The sequence below is a fragment of the Meleagris gallopavo genome, chromosome 1, assembly GCF_000146605.3.
Source record: "Meleagris gallopavo isolate NT-WF06-2002-E0010 breed Aviagen turkey brand Nicholas breeding stock chromosome 1, Turkey_5.1, whole genome shotgun sequence".
NCBI lineage: Eukaryota > Metazoa > Chordata > Aves > Galliformes > Phasianidae > Meleagris > Meleagris gallopavo.
This window is the reverse complement of record NC_015011.2, coordinates 30,260,557-30,266,224: the sequence shown is the minus strand read 5'-3', so window position 1 is coordinate 30,266,224 and position 5,668 is coordinate 30,260,557. Positions and strand designations below refer to the sequence as shown.

The window sequence follows — 5,668 nt, the reverse complement described above, 5'->3', positions numbered from 1 at the left end:
TCTCTTTCTCCCTACAGGGCTGCCTGCTTGGTAAGATTGACACACTGTTATGCCAAATGCTTTCTTGGGAAACTTAGAAATCTCTATAGAGTTGATTTATAAGTTAGCATGCTGGTGGTCAGGCTGTATTACACTTCATTCATTGCACTAGCTTTGCTGACAGTAAATTTATCACCAGCAATCCAAAGAATTTGTGCATCCTTTGCTTCAATAAACTGTACCATCTCCTAAGCTAGCCATGTGAGTTCTGACTGAATGCTGCTAGATGAAGAATGAGGGGCTTGTGAGTAGCTCACTGAATGCCACTAGACAAATGTGGCAGTGTGCTAGTTTTTAATCCGTAATCATAATAGTTCATATATTGAATATGACAAGACTTACAGTACCAAATTGGGCATCACTCAGATGTTTTCTTACTAACTTATTAACAGAACTAGCAGCTGAGGATGTGCCTGTGTAAATTTCTGTCCTGGTATGTTGTATGAAAGATGAAAAGGTTAGCACTTCCCTTGACGAGGATGGAAGATGCCTTAGTGGCCTGCACAACACATGTAAGATTAAGGCACTGTCACCCACTTCATGCCATCTAACCATGTTTTTGAGGAGACAGTGAACTGAGCCAATTCATAGAAGTGAGGGCCATCGAGCTGTCTTTAGATATTGCTTAATGAGAGAAGTGGTTAGTGCCCTACCTCTACGCTGATTCAAGGATGGTGGCAAATGCCATAGGGGGATGGTTACAGCAATAAAAGCAGAACAGGCAGCACAGAGGTAAGCCTATCTGTGCCACTGCAGCACAGAAAGATATTGCTGCCTCGGTTGAGAATACGGTTGTAAAAGTACATCTCATAGATGCTCACATACCCAAGAGTCATATCACTGAAGAACATAAAAACAACCAGCAGGTGTATTGGGCTGCTAGAATTGGTTTAGGTAGATCTGGACTAGCAACATAATGGTGAATTATTTCTAGATCGGTGGGCCCATGACACCTCAGACTATCATGGAGAGAAGCAAAATATAGATGAGCTTGGGATCAAAGGGTGGATTCTACCATGGACACTACTGCACAGATTATTCATGAATTAAGCAAGTATAAATAAAATTTCTTTCTAATCTAAAAAAAATGCCTGATTGATGTTGTTCCCCCTTGAATCTGTAATCATCTTTTCCATCCTTCTTTGTGTTTAGCTGTCTGCCATGCTCATTTTCATTCTTGTTCTATAGTTTCTTTTCCTGATTCTTGGGAAAACGTATATTTTTTTCTGATAGATGTAGTTTTAATTTCCTTTTTTTCTAATGCTTCAGCTAGTAGAAGACTACAAGAAAAAAAAGAAATATACAGTGGTACTTAGCTGTAGAATGACAATGACTTGCACTTAGCATCTCTACAACTTCATTTGCACAGTAGTTGCTAATTTTTCTTGACACTTGTTCACAAGCCTTTCACTTCCCCTCTTTCCTTCAACAATGCTCAAAGTAGCCGTAGGCACGGTCGTTTGAATGCTGACAGCTGGTCTCTACACTTAAGAGAGAAAGCTGAGAAAGATGTTTTCAGGACCCTTAAAAATAGTGTGTATGTATGAAGGGCAAGAGCAATAAACTTCAAAGTGTTTTGTGTACTGAAGACTCTCTGGGGAGCTGAAGAAAACTAAGAGCTGTGAGGATGTTTGCAGCTGGCTGGAAAGATTTCCTTAATGGAAATACTAAAATTGCGTATGACTCCTACAGAATAAGTTCCCCAAATCCAACTGTAGGGTCACTGGTTACAGTTTATGTAGGCTGAACCAATCACAGTGGGGAAAAAAAGGACACTTCGAGAAAGCTTAGTGCAAGAAGAATCACATCAGACTGAAGCCCAGTTGAGAGAGATCTTATTTACTGTATTGCTTCTACCATTGTTCTTATTCAGCATATTTTGTCACATTATAAACTATGCATGGATGAAAACTGTTCAGTGATGCCTGGCAAATTTTCAAGCATCCACACATCTAGACCACTAAACACCTGACTCCTAGTATTTGCTGACACATTGAGTTTTAATACCTTGGGGCATTTTGACTGTGTTTACTGATAGGTAAACAGTACAAGCACTTTCTGCAGACCTAAATACACAGAAGCAAATGTTTTTTAAACAGAATATCTTTTTTTCTCCTGCCTCCATCTTGCCTTTTCAGGCTTAGCTTTTCATTATGAGATTATTTTTCAAGAAAATGAAGATTGTTTAAGAGGATATGAGAAAAGTTAGTGGATATTTTAGTCTGCCTTATTTATATTTTGGAAAACATTGACACTTTGTAATAACAACAGAACTTCTTAAAAACTGAAATATATTTTTAGAAACATTTTTCTGGATTGAATTTCTGTCCTGAAATCCTTTTAAAATTATGCTTCAGAGTGATTAAGGGTGACTAATCCTCTTACTATCAATATAGCATAAAAATGTAAAAATAATGAGGGTATAATGCTCATTGATGAAAACAGAGCAATGATCTCTAAGAGATCTTTATCATGATTTGTAATGTCGCTGTAACAAACCACAGTTGGTGAGTTTGGTTAGATCTACATATGTTCTTCTTACATAAGAAGGAGGTAACAAAAATCATGTCTCTGCTAGCCCAGTTTAATACACCAATGGGAAAACAATAATAACAACAAAGAAACTACATGCAATATACAAGGAGGGTAATATGACCTAAATAAATACAGTAAAATCTAGTTCAGATAAATAAAAACAGAATAGCCAAGGCTTAGCATGTCTAAGCATAGAAACTATATGCTTATGCCTCAAGAGAATTATTTTCAAGTTAAAATTTCAAGTTCATGCCAAGACAGAGGAGTAAATCTAGTATTCAAAGTCAGAAGTTAATGAAGAAATTTCCCCTTCTTGTCAGAAAAGTCATGAAGGTCAACATATTTATGAAACAGATTTAATACTTACAGTCTTATTTAACACAAGTTCAGTCTCTGTTTAGGATCAGGTTAAATGGCCATCATATGAAAAGTTTAGACCTTGACAAATCTCTTTGAAAGCCTGGTCAATGAGAGTTTCTTGCTTCTTAACACTGTTCAAAATCTTCTCTGCAGTTATGGTTAGGCAAATGCTAAGCTCTTCTGAAAACTGGCCTGAAGTGACTGAGAACTGCCTGAACTGAAATCATTCTAAGTACTTGTTGACAGTATTCAGAACTTGGCAGCACATTTGGTGTTGGTTGAACTTCTAAAGGACTTAGAACATGTGTGTACCCATTTTCATGCATGCAGGCAATATCTGAAACAACAGGGGTAAACTGTGAACACCAGAAATTCAGCTTCATTTTTATTTGCTTATCTTTGAAAACGACACTGACAACATTGTATTAAGAAGTTTTTTTCTTCTGCAAAAGCAGGTGATTCTTGGATTCTAAAAGCTGAGATATTCTGACTTATGTAACCCTGACAGATAACCTGAACCTCCTGGCCCCAGCTGAAATTAGTCTAAATAAAGCAAAAGTAGGTAGAAGTCTCATGAGGGATCATTAATTAATTTCATACTTTTCAAAGTGCTTGTGTTCATTATGGGAAGTAGTTAAAGGAATGTAATAATCAGCAGTAGTTTCTGTAGCCAAAAACAAGTGAGAGGCTGTAGCCAACAGTCTGTACCACACATTCCTGTGCATGTTGGTCACAGTTTCAGAGCGCAAAAACAATGACAATCTAGTCAAGAAGGAGGAAGTTAATGAGAACTGGTTTAGTGAGAGTAAGGGAAGATGGATGACACGTTGCAGAAAAAGGAGAGTGAAGATTGAAAACATTTTACAGAGAGGAATAGAAAAGATTCCTTCTGAATAACTCTTAAATTCACTCTTCTCTCAACACCTTCTTCAAATGCTCTTGTTCACTTACTGGTTGCAACACATTTGCCAGCTCATTTGCCACATTACTGAGCTCTCTGAATTTGCCTCTGGTCAACAATAGCAATAATTTTCTGACTCACTTTCACACATCGATTTAGTTACTATAATATAGGCACACCAAAGAACAAAAGCCTAAAGTCCTAAAGTGGTAATCCATCCGCTTCACTATTCTTCATGAAACTGTCCTTCAGATACAAAACTTACCCCTTTTGACCTACGTAAACGTCTATTTAAAATCTTCACATATATAAGAACTTCTTGACCTAAGAAATCCTGCTCTAACCTCAGAAACTCTAGATCAGTGGATCTTTATCACAATAATCTTTAGCAGTTTTTAACAAACTAGATGTGAAAAAGCAGAAACAGAATGTCACTTGTCTCCTGTTGGGCACTGGAGTGAAAGAAATTCATAGTAGCGTAAATTTCTTTCATCAGTATCTACACATACTAACTGCAGAAAACATCATTTCAGTGAATTTTCAGTCTGTGCTTTTTGTGTTCCCAGCATCAAAGGAAGAAAAGAGCACAAAGGGCAGCTGGATGAAATGCATCTCCAAGGGTTGAGGCCTTCATAGCATCACTTGTATGTCTCAGTGAAAATATAGACTACCACATTAGCTGCACTGCACATTTATTACATCATTCTGTAACCGCCATTCTGTAAGCCCTGGGCTTTCTGAGTCATTTAAATAACTCTAGCAAGACTCAGCCCTAATGATCACTTGTTATGTTAATGGATGCTTATCATGGAAGTAACAATCAAAACAGTTTCACTTTAAAACGTTTCAGCCTTATACAATCTCTTTTATATAATTGGATGCTTATTTTCAACCATGGACAAAGATTAATCTCCTCTTTATAATGTAAAGTGACTGGTATAAATAAACCTAAAAGATCAATTAAACTTTGGTGAGTTTTTTTTTAATTATTTTTTAATGGATCATTTAACAATTATTTAAATAATTGATAACAAAACATTTCCACTGAAGGGCTTCACAAAATAAAACTTCAAAATCAGGCTGGCTTATTCGAGAAGGAATGTTGGAAAAGTACTTACAGTAGGGGTTTAGAAGTATTAGGGAAGATGGAGCACAAAGATATCTACTAGGAAAGAGTCAGAATATTTTTTCTTTGCTGATAAATTCTTCATAACCCTTTCAGGTAATCCTAGAGTTTCAATAAGCTCTATTGATTTAAGGAATTATTTACACTTGGGCTTGGAATGAAGGAGCTTTTAAAGTTCAATCTCCAAACCCATATGCTTTATTTCACAATATCTTACTGCTCAACTTTAAAACAAATAACTCAAATCACAATACAATGATGATTGATGTTTTTCATCAACACCCAATTATCATTCCATCATGGCACAAAACTTTCAAGTGGAGTTGTCTGAGCCAAGTGAAACAAAGGGAGCATCTAGAAATCCGGATTTGTGCTCTTACAAAATGGCTTAACAAATCACATTTATTATTTTCTAACGTGTTAGGTCATGTTACTTGTGTATAGGTACACAAGATGAAGCATTTTTTTGAATCTTATGCTCATGTAGATCATTTCACTAATTGCTCAGTGATCATAAATGCAAATAGATCTTTTGTGTTCTTCTTGTTTTAAAAAGGGCTTAATCTTGAATTCTTCTTAGAATTGGTGAGAACAGTTCTCAGTTCTGTTTGATTTCACTAGACTTGTCTTAATATCTGATACTAAGTATTCACAGTGTGTATCCACATATGTTGATGAGTACTTTACAATCAAATCATCACATGTTC

The 5,668-nt window shown here is 36.2% G+C and overlaps 1 non-coding gene across 1 annotated transcript; it reads left to right on the top strand.

Annotated features, from left to right (window-relative positions):
* The first annotated feature begins 474 nt into the window (after nucleotides 1-474).
* On the top strand, nucleotides 475-602 carry LOC116216256. Its single transcript, XR_004158709.1, has one exon. It is a non-coding gene; the product is annotated as a U6atac minor spliceosomal RNA (small nuclear RNA).
* Nucleotides 603-5,668: the final 5,066 nt, after the last annotated feature.